The sequence below is a fragment of the Amphiprion ocellaris genome, chromosome 23 (assembly GCF_022539595.1).
Source record: "Amphiprion ocellaris isolate individual 3 ecotype Okinawa chromosome 23, ASM2253959v1, whole genome shotgun sequence".
NCBI classification, from domain to species: Eukaryota; Metazoa; Chordata; class Actinopteri; family Pomacentridae; genus Amphiprion; species Amphiprion ocellaris.
In genome coordinates this window covers 23,405,488-23,431,455 of record NC_072788.1, presented here as the reverse complement: position 1 = coordinate 23,431,455, position 25,968 = coordinate 23,405,488, and the positions used below count along the sequence as shown (strand labels likewise).

General features: G+C 37.9%; 1 long non-coding RNA gene across 3 annotated transcripts; it reads left to right on the top strand.

The window, feature by feature from the left end:
- Nucleotides 1–8,414: 8,414 nt before the first annotated feature.
- LOC111586163 (uncharacterized) lies at nt 8,415–16,947 on the top strand. 3 transcript variants are annotated; one of them, XR_008600601.1, is made up of 6 exons: nt 10,334–10,947; nt 11,773–11,950; nt 12,718–12,940; nt 13,017–13,181; nt 13,876–16,389; nt 16,474–16,947. It is a non-coding gene; the product is annotated as an uncharacterized LOC111586163 (long non-coding RNA). The 3 variants fall into 3 exon arrangements; XR_008600600.1 differs by lacking the exon at nt 10,334–10,947 and adding an exon at nt 8,415–8,654 and having other exon boundaries at nt 13,017–16,389; XR_008600598.1 differs by having other exon boundaries at nt 13,017–16,389.
- The last annotated feature ends 9,021 nt before the right edge of the window (nt 16,948–25,968 follow it).

Sequence of the window (25,968 nt, the reverse complement as noted above, 5' to 3'; positions counted from 1 at the left end):
TAAATCCCATAAATTGTGAAGAAGGCGACTTTTGCTCACTTAGCATTAGTTATTTAGTATGAACTGCACTCTGCTGAGGTAGAACTGCAGGGAGTCAAGGGAGAATCACAATAAATCTTTTTAAATGATAACAATTAAAATACTGTAATTATTTTTTTACTCATAATAATCATTATATGAAACAAAAGCAGCCTATCATCTGTGTTGATGCTGGGCAGTGTGAAGCACTGAGTGACTCAGTCTCTATTAAAGTTACAGCTAATGTTAAAATAATACCTTCGAGTCACGTGACCAAGGTGTGTCTCCATGACTTTGATGCAGACTGAAATGTGGTTGTTTACTGACATCTAGTGGTTCTGATACACAACTGCAGGTAATCTGAGTCAATATTCTGCAGGATTCAGTGATGTTTGATGTTTTCTGTGGTGAATGAAGTTAATTTAAATCAACAAGATTGTAGGATGTGAAATTCTGGTTATGATATGATTATAAACACTTTTAGATTTTAAGATATATTATACATAAACACATACATTACCTGTCAAAATTTGGACACACCTTCTCATTTAATGATTTTTCTTTATTTTCATGACTATTTACATTGTAGATTTTCACTGACGGCATCAGAACGATGAATGAACACATATGGAATTACCTAGTAAACAAAACAATGTGAAATAAGTCAAAACATGTTTTATATTTTAGATTCTTCAAAATAGCCACCCTTTGCTTTGATTACTGCTTTGCACACTTTCGGCATTCTCTGGATGAGCTTCATGCAAAAAAGCACAAAAGATGTGGGCAGACAGCACCAACCTTGGCCAGCAGCTGTTCAGCCTGCTGCCATCAAAGAAGAGTCTCAGATCCTTAAAATGCAGGACTAACGTCCTGAGAAACAGCTTTTTCCCATAGTCCATCAGACTTCTGAACAGTAACGCAACGTGTCCCTTTTTAATGGTTCTAATGCTGCTTATGTGCAATCTCCTGCCAATATTTATTGTATTTTGGTTTTTATTTGATTTAATTTACCTCCCACACTGTATTGTATATATCTTGTCTTTTTTTCATATGTTGTAATTCTTAAAATAGTCTTGTTTTATAAGTATATTATGTAATGTTGTTAATTTAGCTTGTTATCAATCCACTTTCCAGGGACAGCTATTTATATTTTTGTCAAGTATGATGACAATAAAACTATTCTATTCTATTCTATTCCATTCTATACTTGTATGTCACATACAGTGTAAATTGCATTCATGCTCATATGTTCACACACAAACTGTCCTTGGCATGATCCTCGTTGACTTAATATGTTACATTCACCTGTAATCCAGTTTTAAACATTACAATTCTACACCTCACCACAACCTTACCCTCTCATCTTAATCTGAACCAAAATCTAACTTCATTGAAATAAACCCTTTCAAGCCATGTTTCATAGTTATTTAATCAGGAATATTCAGTGAAGCAGAAGCAATATAACAGGTTTTGTGTGCTTTTCAAATAAATACAGCAAATTAAATGAATTAAGGTGAAAATGACAGTAGTAAGTACAAAGAAAAAACTGAAAAACACCAAAAAAAATAGAAATGGAGATAAAAGAATGTATTTTATATGTACAGGTACACGTTCTGTTCTCAGGCCTTCAGATGATCTAAAATGTAGCATCTCATCTTCTTACCAAAATTAAACATGTAAAACACATATCTGGTTTTAAAGCTTTATCTTTACCCCCTGTTCATTTTAGAACTCTTGCTTAGACCTGATCTGAGTTAGCAAATCTATTCATAAACTAGCTCCTGACTACTTATCTGACTTGTTGGCTCAATCTGCCTCCTCTTGATCTCTACGATCCTCTGACTCTGCTCTCTTCAATGGTCCCACTTTTCTAAATAAAAACTGAAAAGCAAACCACAACCATTTTAAAACAAATTTGCAGGATACTTCAATATTATCCTGGGTGTCTGTTACTCCTACAATAGAGAAATCTGCATTTTCATTTATTTGTTGTGGCCAAATGTTCGTCTGTGTGAAGTCACTCTATTTGTCCAGATCTCACCATTAAGCTCATTGGATGTTTTTCCTACAACACACTAATTTTCCTGCTCTGTGTAGAAACAGTAGAGGCAACACCAGAGCGCTGGGCAGATTAAACCAGAAACCAGCTGTCATTATCACACAAACAAAGCTTCCTCCTGAAATAGTGACAACACCCCAAACCAGATTCCACGCAAACCTCAACACCAGCACTCCCAGTATGACCATAATGGTGTAGAATGCCCTCTGCTTTGATTGGTCAACCCTCTCCCTGGTCCCACCCTGTTCCCCTGGACCTGGACGAATCAGAACACAGAGAACAGAAATGCTGCAGAAGGAGACAACAGTTAAAGATGGTATCAAGATGCAGATATCCAGAATGACGTATAAGTTTTCCACCATCTGTAACCCCAACCCTGCAAAGCTAAGCATCCAGACACAGCTGATGCTGATGTTTCTGATTCTGATCCCTCTCTCTTTCCTCAGGCTCAGGTAGGTGATGGGATGAACCACAGCCAGGTAGCGCTCCACACAGGTCAGGACGTGGAAGTACGTCTCTCCGAACAAGGTAAACGCAAAAAGAAAGAACCCGACTAATAGTATAGTTATCTGATCACTGTAAACACCACAACAGCAGAGGATACAACCAAAAACACCAATCATCTCCATGGTGACCATGTTGTAGGTGAAGCTGTCAGAGTGACTCATGGTTGCTGCTGAGGAGGTGGAGTGATTTTGTCTCCATTGTTGGACACCATGGTAGATGATGAAGATGCAGAGAGGGAGGAGGAGGAGGATGTAGGTGATGAAGAATGAGGTGAAGATGAAGGAGCTTGGTCTGGTGATGAGACAATCTATGTCTAAAAGGAGGTTGTAGTTGATGAAGGAAATGTTTGGATGAAGAAGGGAGTCATTGGAGGATGAGGAGTTCACTGACATCTGGAAGAGAAGAAGATAAAACAATCAAATCAATTAAATGTATCAATCACATCTGTCATTGAAAATTTTAATCCCCATGAAAAGATACTGCATGTGCACTCCTCACTGACAGAACTGTATCACTTGAACCGTCCTGACTCTGTACATGATGCATATAATAACGTATTTTATAATATAAAACTATTTGTAATCAAATCATACAAAAGTATCACCTCCTACCATGTTGCTGATGTAAATTAACTGCATGCACCACAGAAAACATCAAACATCACTGAATCCTGCAGAATCTTGACTCAGATTACCTGCAGTTGTGTATCTGAACCACTAGATGTCAGTAAACAACCACATTTCAGTCTGCATCAAAGTCATGGAGACACACCTTGGTCACGTGACTAAAACTAAGGAGAAAATAAAAGATAACAAATACAAAAAAAAAAAAAAAAACCCAACAACCTCTAAACCAACAGACAGGGTAGTAGCACGCCTAACAATTAATTCTTAATATTCACAAGCACAACAAGAACCACAAGCAGCGCTCCAAGGTCCCTAAATGGACAGTTCAGCTCCTGCACTGCCCATGAATGTTGAACCTCTTGAAGTCCATCTGGCACCTGGACTGGCAGAGGTCGTTTTCCCAGACCAGTCCTGCTTCAGCTCCTTGGACACAGGCAGGAAACCACAGAGGTGTACGATAGGCAGCTGTTCACAATACAAGTTTTAGTGGAGGAGGAGGAGAACCGGGCCGTGACAATGTTGTTTAACATCAAGCAAACCAGTTGATGTAAAATTAAGCATATTTTATTTCAGATATGTCATTTTCAGTGATGCACTTATTCGTGAATCAAGTAATAAAATGTAAAAAATAATATATGTAATTCTGAGATGGGCCATTGTGCATAATGGAGATGAGAAGAGCATTGTACTATGTAGCATTGCTATCTTTTACCTCAGTAACAGTTCTGGTTACTGCTTCCACCACTGTCTTGGTTTAATAAACAGGTTCATTTCCACCACTCGCAGACTTCATCTACCTTTCTTTGTAAAAAAATAAAATTAAAAAAAGTGACATTTTCACTGCATTCTTTTCTCTCTTCTCTTTTTCTCTTTCTTTGTAAAACTGATTTTCCTTTACAAAACTGTTCATGTAAACAGATTATTTTATGAATCATTATTGATAAAGAATTTAATTTTAAAACAAATTTAGCTGGTGTTCTAATAATCCATTTGCTCTGTCACTAACAGGTCCTTGAAATCATCCTCTCAATATGAATTAAAACCTGTAATAAGAGGGTTAGGATTAGGTTCAAAGGACTCTCACCTTGTCAGCAGTGTTTCTCTCTGAACTTCCTCCTGCTGCTTTACAGAGTCACAGACTGGTGGAAACTGAGATCTGATCCACATATACACAACTTTAAAACATCAATGTGTGTGATTATGTAACCGGTGGAAGGAGGGCTGTGAAGGATTTTGCATGTTCACTAAATTCGCACTTTATCATTATTTTTATATGGTTCATTTCTGTAGGCAAATGTTCTCCTTGTTCTCTTCTTTTCCAGGAAGATCAGAACCCAAATGGAGGACCAGAACACAGAGCCTTGTTCAACAATACATCAGCAGGTAATGATCCATTAAGGTGATCATTTTGCAGAATTCAAATGACTTTTGTATAACCAGTGACTGGTGTATATTCAAATCAAACAAAATGATTGAGCCCAGAGCGGCTGTCCTTGTTATTTCATTCAAATATGAACCTGCAGATACATGATCACTTACTTAAAAAGATGTGTGGTTTAGTTTTTTTGTTTTGTTTCAGACAGGGCTGGTTGGACTGTGATGCAAATGATAATTAACAGCAGAGTTAATACATTTAGATGGTAGACATGTTTCATTTCTGTTTGTATGTCTCTTCTTTGTTCAGTTGAACAAGTTCAATTTTAAAATCTGGTAACACTTTACGACAACATTAAAGCTGCAAAGAGGTCGACAGGCTGCAGCACAAGACAAATAAATAAAGACCATCAATGGCATTGTGCTGGGTGACAGGGGTTACCATGCCAACCCAGGCTGATGACCTCATACCCTGACTCTGAACCAGGCCCCCAACAGAACTTCAACCAGGAGATGACCATAGACCTGCTGAAAGCCTGTTTCCAGTGTCTACATCACCTCAGGGTGACTCCTGAGAGGCCTGTGATATTATTGTGGCATGTGTTGTTCTTCATAATATTACCACTATTAGAGGAGATAGAGCAACACTCTGCCCTACAAACTGAAGACCCAGATGATGACCTCATCCACCTGCCAATGAAATTGAACTTAATAGACTACCTTTCAAACAGTTTTCCCCTGTAGTTATTGTGATTTAAACTTATGCATTAATCCAGGCAGCAATGTCCTCCCATGCCGTCTCTTTTGCAGCTGCAGTGATGGTGCACTTCTTTCTAAAAATGTTTTCCAACTCGCCATATGAGCGCATTAAGATTTCCCATTCAAGTGGTGGAAATGTAGTCCTCCGCTTCCCCGTTGCCATGGTGACCCGTCGAATCGTGGCTCCACTGATGCTGGCTTTTCATAGTTGTGGTGCACACGCTTAACTCCAGGTGAAGCTACTCCAAGTTGTTTAAACCAACTCAAATCAGCTGTTCTGGAACTGGAAACTCAGAGTTTCAGAGTAGATCAACTCAGAGTTAGTTTGTTGAACCCGCTTTGTGAAACAGACCCCTGATCGCTGCTGCTGCTGAGCAATGCCAGCATCTAAACAACGAGCTCCACAAAGAGAGGGCCGACGGACAGAAGATGGAAGAAGAAGTCCAACGTTTGAGGCGCGACTTCTTCAAAGAGAGAATCACGGCTCAGAAACTGAAACACAAAGTCTGTCATCTGAACAGCCAGTTCAAGAATGACAGGATCGATACACATGAGCTGTACAAAGAAGTCCAGCTTCTGAAGAAAGAGTTCCACAATGAGAAGGCTCATGATCACGAGCTGAATGATGAACTCAGACTTGGAAAGAATGATCTCCTAATACAGAGGCTCACACAAAATCATTTTCTTGGTGCTTTATTATGTTTTATGTGTTGTCTGATTTAAAAACAAAAACTCACATTCATGACCTTAAAGGCATAAATGTTCTCACAAAAAAAACAATAAAAATGTTATCATAATAACATTCTTTTCTATTTTCAATTATTATTTTTTCCACTAAAATCAATCTTTATCCAAAATGTGATTATAATTACAGAATATTTGTTCATTTTATTAATTTTAGTTCTCTTAAATGTCACTTTGTTTACATGAAAATAAAAAAAGTCACACCTTAAAGACCTTAAAGATGAAAATGTTCTTGGCAAAAACCAATTAAAATGTTTTATCATCAACAAATATTCATTGACTTTCAGGATTTTATTGTGTTAACGTGAGTAAATATACGTTCAACAAATACACTCACAGATAGTTCAGAAAGTGGAGGTTCCTTCATGTTTACTGTGTTTTCTACTGAACAATACTCACAACAAATCAATTTTATCTGCCTAAATCAATAATGTTGATCAAATCATCTCAGGTTTTGTTCATCTTTGCTGCTTTTCATCCTCTCGTCTCTTAGCAACCATCTCCTGTCAACTGAACTGGTTTGAATGTAAACGAATTAAATCTGATTTTAATGTGAGCAACTGAAACCTGAATCCTCTTCCATCATGGACGAATCGGCGTTGGAGCATTTCTTCGACAAGTACATCGCAAACGTGAGTAAACAATTAATTCTGAGCCGCTTTCTTTTATTATTCACAATATTAATTAACATCCTGGAGGTTTAGTTGACTTTATGGTCAATTTGCACAAAAGAAAGAAAAATCTGGAGGCAGCAAGAGCAATAAAACATATCAGGACATAAAAGTACGTTAAATAAACAACTGTAAATTAATGTAAAAATAGAATACAATATTGGACAGTTTTTTATTCAGTCAACACTAAATTAATATTTATTGTCTGTAAATAGGAGAAAAAATCCATAAAAAAAACAATAAATTGGTCAAGAAATTACATTTAAAAATGCTAAAAATGGAACATATAGATGTTTTTTATGATTAAATGGAGTAACAACAGTGTAATTTTACAGTGAAGCATTGTAAAAGAACAAATTTGTATTTATAAAAATACAGATGTAGACTTCATTGACAGTTTTGACCTGCTGTTTACAGTAAACATGTAATTTATTACTTTATTCTGTGATTTTTACTGGATATTTTCTGTAATCTAAAAACCAGGAGAAATAAAATAACAGTTAAATATGAATTTACATTTTTCAATATTTAATATACATATTTGTTTCCGATTAATAGCAAATATTTGTAAAATACCAAATTTTTTGCTGATTTAAATACAGTAAAAACTGCATAATTATATTATTTTTATTTATTCTTATTCTACTATATATTTTCAGGTATATTAACATTCATATAATGTTTACTGCTGACTTTCAGGACTTATTAATCTTTAATTCATCTTTAAAATGATTTTATTTGTCAGTGATTTACTGAGCCAGACTTAAATAAAACAGATTCTGATTCTAAAAGAATAGTTAATAATCTAAATAAATAGCTCTAGTAAATATTTGCCCCAAAGTCCAAATAAATCACAGTTTCTGGACAGTAACGCAGCTCAGTAATAAGATAAATCAGGTAAATCAGATAAATCAGGATCTTTTCAGGTTGTGATCTGTTGTTTTAGGACTCATCAAGGATTGATGAGGAAGATGTCAGGCTGGCAGCTGCCAGATCTAGATAGAGCTCTCTCTCCTTCTTTCTCCTCCTCTTTTTCCTTTCCAGGTGCTCCAGGGAGTAATTGCTGCACCAGGTGTCTGACATCACCTACATCAGCTGGTTCAGGAACAGGTGGAAACGCTGCCAATCAGACCTCAGTCTCTCAGCATTTAAGCAGACGCTACTCACCTCTCAGTGCCGGATCGTGATGCAGCCTGTACTGGTTTACTCACAGTCTATAGTTTAAAGTTCTCCATTTCACGTACCTGTAGTGACATTGTTTGTCTTCCTTCGTCATAGTTTTGGATCTACCTGCTCCTGCCTGGTCTCACCTGGATTCTTCGCCGTCTTCCTCGCTAGGGGTTGATTCATCACAGCCGTTCCTTGGCGTCCACTTCATACCTACCTGCCGTCTCAAGTTCTCCCTGGCTTCCGTTCACCTGAGGTCCTCCAGCGTGAGTCCGGTCCGAGCATCAGCCTAGTTTCAGTCTGTGATAAGTTTATCGAAGCTATTCTGAGTGGCATTTTTGTGCCTTTTGTTACTATTAGTTCGAGTCTCTAGACGAGTGCATTCGAGCCTATTGTTATGTTAGGATTTCGAGCTTTGTAGTTTTAGTGAAGTTTCATGAAAGCCTTTCTTGCCTGGGTCTTACCCACAGTGTTAGCGTCTTGAGTTGTTGTAGGTCCGCCTCACCACTAGTAGTGCTAGAGAGCTCATCTCGAGTATAGTGTAGACCAGCTTTGATTCTTGTTTTGGCTTGTAGTAAAATCCGTTTGTGAATAAACTCTGTTAAATCGCTTCAGCGTGTCTTTCTTCTCTGCGCCTGAGCTCCTACTGAACCGTAACAGAAGATGAAGATGACGACGATGAAAAGGCGTTTTTCCGTTTGCTAGCTGATGAGCTACTGCATTACTCAGGTAAACTGAAAATTAACTTTTTAAACTGTTTTTAGGCGGTCATTTTTTTTTAACATTTTTGTTAAATTGCTTAAAATATCTAGAAAATCACAGAAAGAAATAATTAATTAACATGTTAACTATGAATTAAACGGCCCAAACTGTGAATTAAGTTTACATTAAAATCACTGATTTGTTCTTTTACAATGTCTGACTGTAATTTTTTTTTTTACTGCATTAAAATAAACAAAAATAGCATTATTTTACAGATATCTGACATTACTTGAAAGAAAATACATGGATATTCAGGATGAATACATGGTCAGTAATTTTTAAAAATTGATTTCTGATATCTAAGGGGAGAAAAAAATTAATTCACATGTTGACTTAAAAAAAATTTAAAAAACAAGGCAAAATTGTAAATAATATTCACGTCAAAAATAAGTATTCTTATGAACAGTAATTCGCTCTATACCTTAACACAGTTGTTTATTTTAACAGTATTTATATCAGCAAAATAAGATTATTTTACAAATATTTGCTGTAGTATGAAAGAAAAAAATGTATGCTCATGATTTTTTTAAAAAAATAATTATAATAGTTAGCTGTTATTTTGCACGTTTCCCCCGTTTTATAATTTCAGAAAATAACTATTATTTACATGGTGGCTGGGGAAAAAAAAATACACTGAAATTGTAAACAATCAATAAACTCATAAAAAATCTTTATATATAAAAATGGTAATTTGTTGTTTTACAACACTGTTGTTTTAATGTATTTATATTAACAGGAATATAATTATTGTACAAATGTTTTGTGTTATTTGATAGAAAAATTGTCTATTTAGATAATATCTAGTAAATTAGGGCAAAAACTTTTATTTACATGTTGCCTGTAAATGGAAAAAACAAGTCCAAATCTGTCAGTCAACATCAGAATTTTTTTTTACACAATAATTAGACATTTTACAACCTGTGACTGTAAAATGACAATATTTTACTGCATTTTACAGATATTTACAATTATTTGAAAGTAAAAACATGAATTTTTAGGATTTTTTTAAAAATGGTAAATAATTTTTATCATTTTCTTTCAGATCTTCTCTGTTTTTCAGTGACATATCTACTAAAAATGTGTTAATTTACGTTGTCTGAAACATTTGACTGTAAACACATTTTTTACTGTATTTATATCAGCAGAAATATGATTATTTTACAGGTATTTGCTCTTAACTGAAAGGAAAATTATGAATATTCAGGTCTGAAAAATGGCAAATTACTTTAACTGTTATTTTGCAGCTTAAAGAAAATACAGATAATATCTAGTAAATTATTTACTGTAAATGGAAACAAATGGTCAAATCTGTCAAAATCAGCATCATCCATCCATCCTCTATACTGCTTAATCCTCATTAGAGTCGCAGGGGGCTGGACTCTGTCCCAGCTGACTTAAGGTGAGGACAGGGGACACCCTGGACAAATCACCAGTCTATCCCAGGGCTACACATAGAAACGAACAATCACACTTGCATTTACACTTATGGACAATTTAGCCTTTGTCCACATGTAGCCGGGTATCTCACAAAACGAAGATATTTTTCTACGATTCGGCCTATCATCCACACGAAAACGCAGATTTACGTCATCAAAAACGATTCTTTTTAAAAACTCCGACCAAAGTGAAGATTTGTGAATTCTCTGTTTTATGCGTCTGCATGTGGACATCAGTAACCGGGGTTTTGCGTTTCGAAACGTCACCGCCTGCGACAAAATATGTTCTTACGTCACATATGCGACCTGTGTTTACATTCGGTAACAGCATGGATGCTCTCACAAGGTTTTGGACGCTGTTTCTTGTACAGGCGCTTTTTACTTGCTTGTTTTTACAAGCCCAGATACTGCTCCACATTCAACAACACAGGCGAAGGACGACGTTAAGGATGGTTATTCTCCACCACCTTGCTAGGATTTGGGGAACTACTGCCACCTAAAGGTCTGGCATGCTTATGAATGTGCTGAAAAACGCACTTATGCGGTTAGGTGTGGATGAAGTTTTTTTTTCTAAAAACGAGGTGGTGTGTACGTAATTTTTTTTTTTTTTTTTTTTTTTTCTCTCCTCTAGACGGAGGGGACAGGATATTCGGTTTTACAAAAACCCGGCTACGTGTGGACAAGGCCTTAGAGTTACCAGTTAACTAGAGCATGTTTTTGGACTGTAGGAGGAAGCCGGAGAACCCAGTGAAAACCTACGCATGCATTGGGAGAACATGCAAACTCCATGCATGAAGATCCCAGAAAGGCGGGGCGTGAACCAGGTTCTTCTAGCTGCTAACCACTACGCCACTGTGCAGCCCATGTCAACATCAGAAATATATATTTTTAGAAATATTAGTTTGACATTTTCCAATCTGTGACTGTAAAATTACACAAATTTACTGAATTCTACAGATATTTACAGCTATTTGAAAGAAAAAAATAGCAATTATAAAAACAATATTATGGATTTTTAAAAATGGTAAATCATTTTTAATGGTTATTTTGAAGATCTCCCCGTTTTTTAAATACAGATATTTAGTAAAAGGTACTAATTTACATGGTGACTGTAAAATAAAAATAAATTAAAAATAAAAAAAACGGCAAAATTGTAAATAATGTCCACATCAAAAATCATTTTTTTTAACAGATGGGAATTCGTTTTTACAACATTTGACTGTAAATAGTTTTTTTTGGCTGTATTTATTATCATAAAAATATCATTATTTTACAGATATTTGCTTTTATCTGAAAGGAAAATTATAAATATCAAGGTCTGAAAAATGGTGAATCACTTAAATTGTTGTTTTACAGCTTTACCCTGTATTTTTTTTTTATTACAGATAATATCTAGCAAATTATTTCCTGTAAATATAAAAAAAAAAACCTTAGGTCAAATCTGTCAATGTCAACATCAGAAATTTGTTTTTTTTAACAAATAGTAATTTGATATTTTACAATCTGTGACTGTAAAATTACACCCATTCTCTGCATTTTCAGGTATTTAAAGCTATTTAAATGAAAAAAATATATATATCACATCTTTTAAAAATGTTAAATCATTGTTTCAAGTGTTATGTTAAAGGTTGTCCCTGTCCCTGTTTCAGAAGAGAACAGAAGCACTAAAGTGTCATCAGATGGCAGCTCCAGTCTGGACCATAACTCCCAGAATCCTTCAGTCAGCTGTCTAGACCACAACCCCCAGAATCCTTTAGCCAGCTGTCTGCACAGCAACTCCCAGAATAATTCAGTCAACTTTCCCCCACTGTTAGAACAAGTAGTCAGGTGAGTCGGTTAGTAGCTGCTTCATTAATCCACTAATTTAGTTTAGCAGCAAGAACTATAATCCATTCATTACTATGAGTCATTTTTGTAGGTAAAAATTGTCCATATCATCCGATTTCAGCTTCTTAAATGTGAATATTTTCTGTTTTATTTCCTCTTCTATGCTAATAAACTGAAGATCTGTGGACACATTTGACAGTTTACTGATTTTTCATCATTTTCTGACATTTTAAAGACCAAACTTTCATCTAACCAAACTCCATTAGAAAAAGATCCAATTTAAATCCAGTCGGATGAATGAATCCTGATTTTCATTTTCAATTTCCTCCAGCAGATTTTAGAATCAGGATGAATTTCTGTCGGATCGGTTGTAATGTGACGTTCATTTGGAGGTTTTTGTGGGTCAACAGATGGAGACTCTTCTAGAAACATAATCACTGCATTTATCAGTAAGTTAGAAAAAGAAATACAACAATTTGTAGAGGCAGCAACAATAGAGTTTGGTTAGTTATCAACTATTATAACAGATTTATCATTTTGAACAATTATTTTAATAAAAACTCTCTAAATTCTGTGATTGCATCTTCTTCAATGTGAACATTTTCAGTTTAACTTCCTCTGTGACGGTAAAGTGAAGATCTTTGGGTTGTGAACAGAACAAGATGCTTATATTTTTATAGTTTTCCCATTTTCTGACAGTTATTGGATTTAATGCTTCCAGTCTGATCACAGTGTTCCTCATGTCTGTTCTGGTTTTGTGTGTTCAGGATCGTCGTCTCAAGGGTGAACCTGGGCTGCTGTTTGGACCTGAAGCTAATCGCCAGGAACACACGGAACATCGAGTACAAACCGAAGGTACACAAGCAGGAACGCAGAAGCCACAACTACAGGTGGAACGTTTTTGCATGAGGTTTCAGTTTTGCTCCGCAGGCCAAGAACCACAGCAAACATCTTCAATTCTGGGGTTCTGATCTGCAGTGGAGCCACGAGGTCAGTCTGGTAGCTGAGGCACCGTGAGCTGGTTCTAAGGATGTCGGATGACTTTCTCTTCTCTCTGTTCAAGTAGCGTGGAAGAGTCGAAGGTGGCGGCCAGGAGATTTACTCGCATCGTGCAGAAACTTGGGTTCCCCGTCCGGTTCCTCAACTTCAAGATCCAGCTCATGGTGGCCACTTGCAGCAGCTTCCCAGTGTTTCTGGAGGAACTGGCACTGGCCCACAGTGAGCACTGCAGGTCAGAACACACCGGGTCGGGTTCTAGAGGTTCCAAGGTTCCATTAGGAGGTTCTCGTGGGTATGACAGAAGCTCTAAAGATCATGTAGTGCTTGTAGTCTCTGAGTAGGTTCCTTTAAATAGTTCTAATGTGCTGTTGGAAGGTTCTAGAGATCCTTATAAGTCATTGTACTTGTTCCAAATGTGATGTTGAGGTAATTGCAGAGGTTCTACATGTTGTTTACATAACTGGAGTGTTCCTCTGTGTTCCTAGTATACCTTTATTTTTTTATACATAGTTCTGGTTTGTCATTAGGAAGTTCTGGAGGACTTTTAAGTCATTTTGTAGGTTCTAGATATAGTTTACATACTTGTGGTGTTTCTTTATGAGTTCCAATTAAAGAGGCGATTTATGTGGTTCTAATAGTTGTGAAAGAGGTTCTTGTGTCCCTTAAGATAGTTCTACTGTTCCTTCAAAAATAGGTAGTAGGAAGGTTTTAGCATTAACTACTGCAAATTTATCGCTAAGGTGGTTCTGGGGGTCATGCAATGGATTCTTGTAGTAACTAATGGTTCCAGTTTACCTTCTAGATGTTGTTTACAAAACTGTAGTGTTGCTTTAGGAGTTCTAATATTCTAGTGGGGAGGTTATGGAGGTAATTTATCAGATATTTCTCATGATACTGAGGTTCTATGTGTTCTCCATTCTCCACAGTTATGAATCAGAGCTGTTCTCTTGCGCCCACTACTGGTTGCAGCCCGGCCACTGCATGACCATCTCTGCGCTGTGCAACCTCACACTGAGCGGTAACCGAGTTGAACTTCCTGATCACACAGATTGATCAGGTTCAGACACATCCATCGGTTATCAGTCTCTGATGTCCTGCAGGAACCCAAACTCATGTAGCTTTTACTGGACACTGAGAATATTCTAAGGGTTCTGTAAGAACTGGAGGAACTTCTGTAAATCGTGTGGTCACTGAGGAGGATCTGAGATTCCTTTACATAGTTGTAGCGTTTTGAGAATGGGACTTAAGGAATTTTGGAGACCATTTCTCAAGAGGTTTAGATGGTTGTCCAAGTCCTAAAAGTAGGTCAGATTCTGGTTCATCCATTTTGTAATCCTAAAGGTACTCAAGTAGTAGTAGTCAAGTAGTACACCAGAGGAAAATCAGGGGTCCATTAAGAAGTTCTAATGAGCATTGAGGAGGTTTTAGAGTTGCTCTATGTGGTTCTAGTGAACCATCAGGAATTTTGGAAATAGTTTTACTCTTCCCAAAGGGATTTGAGGTCATTGAGGATGCTCTAGATGTTGTTTACATCACTGTAAGGTTCTATAGAGTTCTTGGGGTCACTCAATAGGTTCTAGGCAATTTATCCAACTCTGATGGCTACTAATATGGTTCTGGGGTCCTACAGCGGACCCCTAGACCCCATCCTACAATGAATTCTTGTACTAACTATAGTTCTTGTAGTTCTAACGGTAGTTCCAGTGCCATTTTGAGAAGTAACTGAGAAAGGTTCGTTGGGGAATTGTAGTGTTCCTTCAAAATAGTAAGTTTTAGTGCACAACAGACAATTAAAGTACTTGAGAATTAGCTCCAGTGTTGTTTCTTGAGGTTCTGATAGTCCTTTAGGAGGCTACGGAGGGCCTTAAGATAATGACTGTTTCCCTAGTGACTTTGGGGTCATTAAAGAGGTTCTAGATGTTATTTTCACACTTTTAGTACTCCTTTAGGACACACTAGTGGTCACTCAGAAGGTTCTAGAGGTCCCCAAGATAGATGTGGTGCTCCTTCTGGAGGTTACACTGGTCCCTTGGGAAGTTCTGGACATTTGTTAGGTCAGTAGTGTTCCCCTGAGGATCCTGGAGTCAGTAATGAGGTCAAGAAAGGGGGTTAGCAATCACTGCAGAGGTTCATGAAGCACTTCTAATGTTTATTAGGGAGGTTTTTGGGTTCCTTAAGGTAGTTAGTGTTTCTTTAAGTGGTGATATTATACGGAGGTTCTGTGTTATTTCCATACCTGTAGCGCTCCTTTAAGAGGGTCTAATGGCCACTGTGGTGATTCAAGAAGTAATTTCTCTTATTCTGTTGGTTGTTGGAGGTTCTAAACGTTTTGTAACTAGAACGCTTACACCTACATTAAGGCAGTTCCAGTGCTTTTTGAGAGGGTTCTAGAGGTTCCTATGTATGTAAGCCTAGCAGTCCTTTAGGGTCACTGAATAGGTCTTTCATGGAGTTCTGTAAGTTCCTCTGTCTTTGCACTGAGGAGGTTCTGAGGCTTTAGAAGATTTAGAAGGTTATTTATGTGTTGGCCTCTTGAGAATATCTTCTTGTGCTCTTTCTTAAATTATCGCCAGGTTTCACTTCTGTGAGTCTTTAGAACATGTTCTGAGTTAGTCATGACACAGATGAGTTCTAATATTGAAATTGTTTATTCCTAGGACCTAAAACTCTGACCGACTTGCACAGAGGCTTCAAGATCATCTATCCGATCCTGTGCAACTTCAGGGCCACAAAATTGACGAGGAAGCTAGTGATGAAAACAAATTAATAATAGATTAAATAAAGTAATTAAAAAAAACTATTGATGAAAATAAGTTAATACGTGTATAACTGATGTTTGCATGTAGATTTTTTTTTCTAATTCAAAGACTGAATATTTTCCTTTTATCAAGAGTAGATATAGAGAAATCGGTAGTGACAGGTTCTATTCAAACATGAGCTGTAGCTCCTCACAACACCACCAGATGTCAGGATTGACCAACAGAACTTCTATCATTTTTCCTTCTAGTGTGTAGCTGTCAGCCTGTTTACATTTTTAGACCATTTAAAAGAAGGTAGTTATTCACTGGAGCAGAAATCTATCAGGATCTTCCTCAACAAGGTTAAAATTAATCACATAATCACTGTGAAGGTTCTGATAGTTTTCAGGGACTTCTAGTGCTCTTTAAATAATTCAGAGTTCTTAAATAGAGTTTGTCCTGTAGTTAAGGACATCCTGGTGTCAGGCTGGCTGCTGCCAGGCTGAGATAGTGCCTCTCCCTCTTCCTCCGCCCTTTTTTCCTTTTTAGGATTCAGCAGTGCAGTGGCTGCAGCAGGTGATCCTCATCATTTATCATCATCAGCCTGGAGAAGGAGCAGGTGGTCTCTGCCAATCAAGTCGTCTCTCAACACAATATAGTCTGATGCCATTCACCTCTCTGTGCCGGATCGTGACACCACCAGTAACAGTCACTCCTCATACCCAAAATCTTAGTTTGCATTCTCAAATTACTTTTAGTAATTCTGATTGTCCTCCTCCGTTTTAGTTCCACCTGTTCCTGCTGGTTTCCACGGGCTCCATTGTCAGCTCCAGTTCTGGTGCCACTCAGCGTCCTGGAATTCACTCACCTGTGTTGTTTCCACCTCCTGGTTTCCTTCCACACCGTCCTGCCGCAGCATCTCGACAACCACCACCTGGACACAGGCCTGCCAGCCCAGAACAACGCACCTCCACAGTTCGTTACCTAGTCCGAGCATCTCGTAGTAGTTTTTGTGAGTTAATTCAAGTTTTGCAGTTTCGCGTACTCGTTGGTTTCCTGGCTTAGTTCCTAGTTTTTGTAACTGAGTGAATTTGAGGTATCTTTCTTGCCTGGGTGTTATCCAACGTGAGTTGGAATTTTGTAGTGTATCCTCCTCGCCAATAGTAGTCGCCATAGGTTGGCAATCTGTTTTTGTTGACGTACTTCCTGTTTTAGTTCTCCGTTACGATTTATAATACCTCTAAGTTTTTGTAAATAAACCCTTTATTGCATTCAGAACTGGTCTGTTCATTTCCTGCGCTTGAGCCATTCAGAATTCGTAACACCTGGAGGTAATGCATCCAAGGAAAGAGATTCTGGGATCATTAGGGGGATTCTAAGCCTTGTTTACAAACTTGCAGTTAGACTAGTGGTCAGTGAGAAGGTTCTACAGTCAGTTTATCTGATACTCATGGCTATTAAAGAGGTTCTAGGGGTTGTTTTTTGGAATAACTAGGGCTCTTTCAGTCCCTAGGGTGGCTCAAGTGCCCATTTCAGAAGTTACTGTTGTTAGCTTCTGGGGTTCTTTAAGGTGGTTCTAATGTTCCTTTAGAAGGTTCTGCTCGTCCTTCAGGAAGTTCCAGATGTCCGTAGATGGTTGCAGCTGCTCACCTTTGTACAGTCTATCACCACAAAGCAGCCTTTGATGAAGCTGTTGCTAGTCGGATGTTTTGAAGACTAGCAACAACGTCATTTTAAAGTTTGGGGATTTTTTTTGTTGATTTTCTCACAGTAGTCACAACTGTATAGTTTTATCAGTATAACACTGTTGGGGGATTCTATAGCCTTCTGGACATGAAAACCTGTTCTCACTGTGGTAGCAGCAATGTAGTTTCTCTGCTGTTCAAACTCTCAGATGGTACTTTAGTTCAAGGTTTGCTGTAAATGCTTTATCACCGTCCTGAGAGCTGTTTGGTCTCACTCCAGAGGGAACTCTGAGTTTTTCTTAGTGAAAGGAAGGTTTTCAATTCTTTTTATACGGGTCATAACTGGACAGTCTATCACCACAATGAAGCCTCTGATGATGGTGCTGACAGCTGTTTTGGTCTCTCTCTCTCCCCCTCTCTGATGACAGTGAAAAGAAAGTGTCGAAAGATTTTTTTGTACTGCTCACAGCTGTACAGTCTCTGGAGAATTAAGGGAGCTGTTGGTAGTCTGATATCTTGAATGCTGTCTCACAATGTTTCATCTTTGCCTACTTTGTACTTCCATAGATGTTCAGCTTGCAATGCTTTATAGACTTTCTCATAATGATCCCAACTGTGTGATGTTTTACCATTATGACAGTGTTAGTGGTTTCTTTAGCCCATGAGAACCTTTCCCCCCTGTGAAAGCAGCAATGTGGTCTCTCTCCCATTCAAATTCCCTAATGGCATTTGGTGGCAATAACCAAAGTATACTGTATTAAATGTATGGAGAAAAATGTATGGTTGCTGTCAGTGATTTCTCATGGTGCTGACAGTGAACTTATTGATGATATTTTAATGAAAGGAAGGTCTTCAAAGTCTTTATGTACTAATCACAGCTGTACAGTCTCTTCAGAATGAAGGTAGGTGTTGCGAGTCTGATGTGTTGAATCCTGTCTCACAGTGGAAACAGTTGTGTAGTCTTTCCTAATATGAACTTCCACACGTGGAAGTGGTATTTTTTTTAGTATGACACTGCTGGTGGATTCTATAACCTCCTGCTAAGGAAATCCTTTCCTCACTGTGGTAGCAGCAGTGTGGTTTCTCTCCCATGGTATCTTTGATAGTGAGTTTGACGTTTCCCTGATGGATGGAGTGCCACACTATTGGTATGGTTTCTTTCCTGTATGAACTCTCTGATGAACAGATCGCTCTCCTACTGCTTTTGCTGTATCTTTTTTCCACACTAGTCACAAGTGTATAGTCTCTTTCCAGAATGAAGTCTCTAATGAAGCTTAGGCTTTTGTTATATTTTGAATGCTGTACAGTACTGATCCCAGTAGAAGGATTTGAAAGCCATATTGCCTCTGTCATCTTTTTTATGACTGTATTGTCTTTAACACTTACAGTTTTTCTCAGTCGCTTTGGTGCATTTCTCACATTATCCTCGACATTTGCAATACAGTAAGTGCATTTCTGAAAACAATTCGTACAAATAGCAAAACACCATGGATTACCTGCAAAAGCCAGTCTCTTCCTCAAAATCCTTAGTTCACGTCTCAAAAGTAAATATTTGTGTCAGTGAACATGTCAGTGCCATCAGAATGACCAGTTCTTGTGTCATTGTGTGGATAAGACAGTCAAATTGCTTAGTCATGTTGTCATTATAACTGTACTCTGGAGGGATGTTCTGATGTAAACTATGGCTAAAGTTTTTATGACAATTATTCTAAATTGTAATTTACACCTTAGTGTATATGGGAGATTGATTGCAAGAGACTGGAAAACATTCACATTTACGCTTTTACTGTTTGTATTGCAATTTGTTGACAGACCACGTCATTGCGATACAGAAAGGAAAACAGCACTGCATAGCACAGAAAAAAAAACAAAAAAAACAACAGTAGAAATGTGAACATAGGACAATCTCCTTAGGGAAAACTGTACATGCAGCTGTAGGAATTCCAGTGCAGTCTTTCTACACCTCCTGACGTTCCTGTCTGTTGGGCCACAAATTCTCATCCACATCATGAATATCTTCTCTTGTGTCTTTGAGTGATTTCAGAAAACTCTAACCCTTCACACATTTCCCTTTGTTAGAAAAAGTCAAGATTCACCTGGGAGCAATTTACCAATTCAGGACAGATTGAGGAAAAAAGTCTAATGGAAATGTATAGAAACATCCTTGACATTTTATGACAACTTGTTCAACCATTTTGCATGTAAAGACTTACGCGATGAACTAATGTCTAAATGTTGTGGAGGGTGACACTATTCAACAGAGACCCATGATAATACATTTAGATCAACATGACATAAACAGTTCATGATGTAGGAAACAGCAGAGAATTGTACAGAATCATTTGCATGGATGTACCAAAGCATTTGCAACTTGTTCAAAGAAATGAGAAACTGTTTTTTTGATGTGCACAAGTGACACAATGATGTGAAGATTGAAGAAGTAGTTTTGAGAATTTCAATTCTGATCTGAGAAACGTACCAAAGCGACTGAGAAAAACTGTAAAAGAAGAGAAACTTGTCTCACACTGGTTACAGCTGTTCAGTCTCTCTTCAAAGTGAAGTCTCTGATGGAGCTTTCTCTGGTATGATGTTTTGAAAGCTTTCTCACTCTCGTCACAACTGTATGGTTTTCCTTCATTGTGAACTCTGATGGCACTTGTAGTCAGAGGTTTTAAAAGCTTTCTTGCAGTATGGACAGTTGTGTGGTCTCTCTTAATTGTGCATACCTAATATGGTCTAAGGTGATGGACAGAAATGAAAGCTTTGTCACAGCTATATGGTTTCTCTACAGTGTATGTCGTTGATAAAATTTTGATAAATGATAAATATATTTAACATTTTCTCAAACTGATCAAAGTAGTGAGATCTCGTTGTTGGGCATCTATTTCTGGAGCAACAGAAAGATATAGACGGTGATTGTACAGTGTCTATATTTGGATGAAACTGAGAAAAGCCTGGAATTAATTGCAGTTTTTCTCAATTGATAAGACACTGTTCCTGAAAAATAGCACACATTTCCCAACACACTGCACACTATTTTCTTTATTTGAACACAATTCGCAAAGCACTGCGCACTTGTGTCAAAAGCCCACTTTATTGTCAAAATCTGAAGTTTGTTTTCAAAATTAAGACACACGAAGCAAAACTAGGACACTGCACTGCTGAATACAAAACACTCTTCTCTCACTGTGTTTTCACATGAAGTATAAAAAATGATACAGTCCTCAAAAATGACAACTTAAACACAAATGCATCCTATAAATGACTCAGAGGTCATTGCAGTGTCTGACTGTACATTATAAAATAAAAACAATGTTAGACAAAAATACAGCACTGTATTGTACACAGTACAGTATGCAGATATTTACACCACGTCTGCATCAATTCTTTCAGCCTGGTCAGACCTCAGGACCTCATCAATATCACTAGCTATGTTTTCTCTGGAAAGTGTGTCTGATCCAGCCAGGCTAAGACATAGCAGCATTTAGCTCTTCCATCTTACAGTCATAAATCGTTTGCTTCTCTCCTCTGTCTTAGCTGCTGGAAGAGCATGCATTTGTGTTTGACTGCTGCTAGCATAACTAGCATCCTTGAGATTAGACATTTGCTTACTTTGGCTTTTCAGAACATAACCTTCTGCAGAAAAGAAAAGTTATTTGAGTGACTTAGAAAACTGCATCCAGCTTTTCTTTGAAACTGGAGCATGATTTGGCCAAAAGACCACAAGACAATCTTTTTGAGGGGAATTAGAACGCTCCCGGTGCTGGTGAAAACACATTTACAGATGCACCATGATGTCTATGGAAATACTACAATACTGGTTGACAAGATGACTCCCAATCTGCAGACGTTTGGGAGAAAAGGAATATTCCAGCATGATAACCATCCAAAGCACACTGCCAAATTCCCAAAAGAGTTTCTACCTAAAAAAAAGCAAAGAGAAAACTATGACCTGGACGAGCTCCACAGCATCAGTTACCATAGAGATCTAGCTGGTTTAAAAGACAGCCACCTTTGTGACACTGAGAACTCAGACTTCATGTTCAACATACCTGCTAATCTTGCTTCATAGTACAGCCCTCAGGTTCATAGTTAATCAGCTGCCTATGTGGTTCACAAGAGGAACTCACATTTCCAGGAGGTTTTGACCCTGAAATTCCTTCACCTGCATGTTCAAAGTCACTGGACTGGTGTGCAAGAAAATCTGCTTCAAGTAAATGCAAGTATGTGTGACTTTGTGAATCACCACATCTTTCTGTTGTCTATGTATGCAAAAGAAAGATGAGGGCAGGTGATAATGTCTAATACATTATACTGTTTATTGGATTGGGGAAATATTCTTTCCAGACTAACACACATGGAGATTTGAACCTGAACACACAGGTCAGCTGTATAGCAGTGACATTGGCAAACATTCAGTGTAATTTCAAAGGTTTATTGATGCACATGGGGAGCAAAATCTGGTCCAGGTGGTTGGATCCTACAGTTGCGATAACATGGGACAGTGAAACTACAGTGGTACAAATCATGGACGGTTTCTTGACTTTTTTCACGGTTCTGTGTAATTTTAAAGGGGTGTGATGACTTTAGGCAGCTAGAAGGTCGGGGGGTGTAAGACCCAGCATTGCCAACCTGCCACTACTGAGATCTGAACTCAGTTTTTTCAGGGGTGCTGTTGTGTGGCTGACACAAGCTTCCTATTAAATTAGTTGAAATAACAAGGAATAAAAGGAAAACATAATAATGTGAAAAGTTCATGCACACACAGAACAACTTAAGTATGAACAACACAAGCACAGTAAACAATGCCAAATTGCAGACAAAAGCTTAATCAAAATCAAACCTCAGTCCCTCACACCTGTCCAGAAAACTACTTTATGCCTAACTGTCATCTGTGAGATGTGTTGGACTCGAAGCAAAAGTGGTGCACAGTACCACCCATCAAACCTTGCCAAGGACACTGTACCTCCAACAAGGACTTGTGTGATGACCCTCGAAACAAAAAATGCTAAGTAATAAAGTAGTGAGCCAATAGAGTCAAGAGTTGCTGGTTCACTTGCAACTAACTGAGTTTGAGAGTTTACCTCTCAACAAACTAAAGGGAGGACATACAACTAGCTACCACACCACACTAATAGTGAGTCTCCATGCGTGGTTGTCTTTTTAGCTTAAGAAAAAGCCTTTTACTAAAATAAATTATGTCAATAATGTATTTCCGTGATTGATAGTAATGAGCGTGACAGAGTGGGTGTAAGTACATTCATTCTGTCAGCAGCACGTGTCTGATCTTTTTTTCCAGTCCAAATCTCAACTGACATCATGTACAGTGGTGGGAAAAAGCTACATTTGTGAAAGTATTGCATTAAGAATCATTCTTAGGTCTTCAAGTGCAATTTCTTTAGTACAGTCACAGCCAAAATGCTAAACAAATCCTAAAAAAAAGCCCTTAAAAACCTAACCTTTTTTACCCCCTGTTCATTTTAGAACTCTTACTGAGATTTTGATTTGATTTAGTAAACCTATGAGTAATCTAGCTCCTGACTACTTATCTGATGTGTTGATTCATTCTTCCTCCTCTTGATCTCTACAATCCTCTAACTCTGCTCTCTTCAATGGTCCCCCGAGTACAACTAGATACTATCAATGTCTTCTAAATAACAAGTGAAAAGCAGACCACTACTATTTTCAGACGTTTTTGCTTAAACAAATTTGCAGGATACTTTTATATTAGACTGTGTGCCTCACTGCTTCTAGAATAGAGAAATCTGCATTTTTATTCATTGTTTGCGACCGTAATTTTTTCTGTGTGAAGTCATTCTTTTTGTCCAGATCTCACCATTAAGCTCATTGGATGTTTTTCCTACAACACACTAATTTTCCTGCTCTGTGTAGAAACAGCAGAGGCAACACCAGAGCGCTGGGCAGATTAAACCAGAAACCAACTGTCATTATCACACAGTCAGCACCTCTTTCCAACACATTTAATACACCCCAAACCAGATTCCATGAAAACCTCAACACCAGCACTCCCAGTATGGCCATAATGGTGTAGAACGCCCTCTGCTTTGATTGGTCAACCCTCTCCTTGTCCCCACCCTGTTCACCTGGACCTGGACGAATCAGAACACAGAGAACAGAAATGCTGCAGAAGGAGATAATAGTTAAAGATAACATCAAGATGCAGAGATGCACAATGATGGATGCGTTTCCCACCATCTGTAACCCCAACCCTCCAAAACAAAGCAGCCAGACACAGCTGATGCTGATGTTTCTGATTCTGATCCCTCTCTCTTTCCTCAGGCTCAGGTAGGTGATGGGATGAACCACAGCCAGGTAGCGCTCCACACAGGTCAGGACATGGAAGAACATCTCTCCAAACCAGGCCAATGCATAAAGAAAGAACCCGACTAATAGTATAGTTATCTGATCACTGTAAACACCACAACAGCAGAGGATACAACCAAAGACACCAATCATCTCCATGGTGACCATGTTGTAAGTGAAGCTGTCAGAGTGACTCATGGTTGCTGCTGAGGAGGTGGAGTGATTTTGTCTCCATTGTTGGACACCATGGTAGATGATGAAGATGCAGAGAGGGAGGAGGAGGAGGCTGTTGGTTAAGATGAACGCAGTGAAGATGAAGGAGCTTGGTCTGGTGATGAGACAGTACGTGTATAAAGGAAGAACGATGTTGGAGGAAATGTTTGGATGAAGAAGAGAATCATTAGAGGATGAAGAGAAATTCACTGACATCTGGAAGAGAAGAAGACAAGACAATCAAATTAATTAAATGTATCACTCACATCTGTCATTGTGTTTTTAAAAGAGCGATCCCTGCTCTATTGCCACCAATTGTCACTACGCTGTCCTTCACCTCTTCCTCCACTTTGACGCGCCTCCCAGACAGAACTGTGTTCCCTTAATAGTCCTGGGTCTGTAGAGTGTAAATGATGCATATAATAAGGTATCTTGTAATATAAAATCATTTATAACCATAACCAGAATTTCACATCCTACCATCTTGTTGATTTCAATTAACTTCATGCACCACAGAAAACATCAAACATCACTGAATCCTGCAGAATATTGACTCAGATTACCTGCAGTTGTGTATCAGAACCACTAGATGTCAGTAAACAACCACATTTCAGTCTGCATCAAAGTCATGGAGACACACCTTGGTCACGTGACTTGAAGGTATTATTTTAACATTAGCTGTAACTTTAATAGAGACTGAGTCACTCGGTGCTTCACACTGTCCAGCATCAACACAGACTATGGGCTGTTTTTGTTTCATATAATGATCATTATGAGGAAAATAAGGAGAGTGATTGAATTCTATCAACACTGATTCAGCACATATTCAATAATTAACTAAAATTCCCACAGATCCTATGCAGTGCTGCTGACTGACATGTCCTAAAGACCTTTCTTTTGAACAAAGCTTTTAATTAAACGTGCCCCTGAATTTTTTTATTTTTTATTGTTATTTTTATCTGATTGCTCTGTTTTTATTAAGATTGTCTTGTTTTAGATCTTAAATGTAGCACTTTGAGATTTTACCTGAATGAAAAGTGCATTACAAATAAAATTTATTGTTACTACTATTATTATTGTATCGTTCAACACAATGCTGTTCAGCTCCTTGTTCAGTGGGAGCAGGACTGGTTCATTGGTAGGGATGGAGATGGAGAGACAGACCTGCTGAGTCAATTTACTGATACATTCTACTGTATTGTTTAACATCGCCCAAACCAGTGGATGTAAAATCATCTACATTTTATTTCATCTATGTCATTTTCTGTCATGCACATATTCGTAAATCAAGAAATAAAATCAAAACCGTCATAGATGTAACTCTAAGATGGGCCATTCTTCATAATGAAGATGAGAAAAGAGTATTTTACGATGTAATATTACTATTTCTACCTCAGTAATAGTTCTGATTATTGCTTCCGCCACAGTCTTGGATTACAGTTTTTCTCAGTCGCTTTGGTACGTTTCTCAGATCAGAATTGAAATTCTCAAAACTACTTCTTCAATCTTCACATCATTGTGTCACTTGTGCACATCAAAAAAGCAGTTTCTCATTTCTTTGAACAAGTTGCAAATGCTTTGGTACATCCATGCAAATGATTCTGTACAATTCTCTGCTGTTTCCTACATTATGAACTGTTTATGTCATGTTGATCTAAATGTATTCTAATGGGTCTCTGTTGAATAGTGTCACCCTCCACAACATTTAGACATTAGTTCATCGCGTAAGTCTTTACATGCAAAATGGTTGAACAAGTTGTCATAAAATGTCAAGGATGTTTCTATACATTTCCATTAGACTTTTTTCCTCAATCTGTCCTGAATTGGTAAATTGCTCCCAGGTGAATCTTGACTTTTTCTAACAAAGGGAAATGTGTGAAGGGTTCAGGTTTTCTGAAATCACTCAAAGACACAAGAGAAGATATTCATGATGTGGATGAGAATTTGTGGCCCAACAGACAGGAACGTCAGGAGGTGTAGAAAGACTGCACTGGAATTCCTACAGCACTGCATGTACAGTTTTCCCTAAGGAGATTGTCCTATGTTCACATTTCTACTG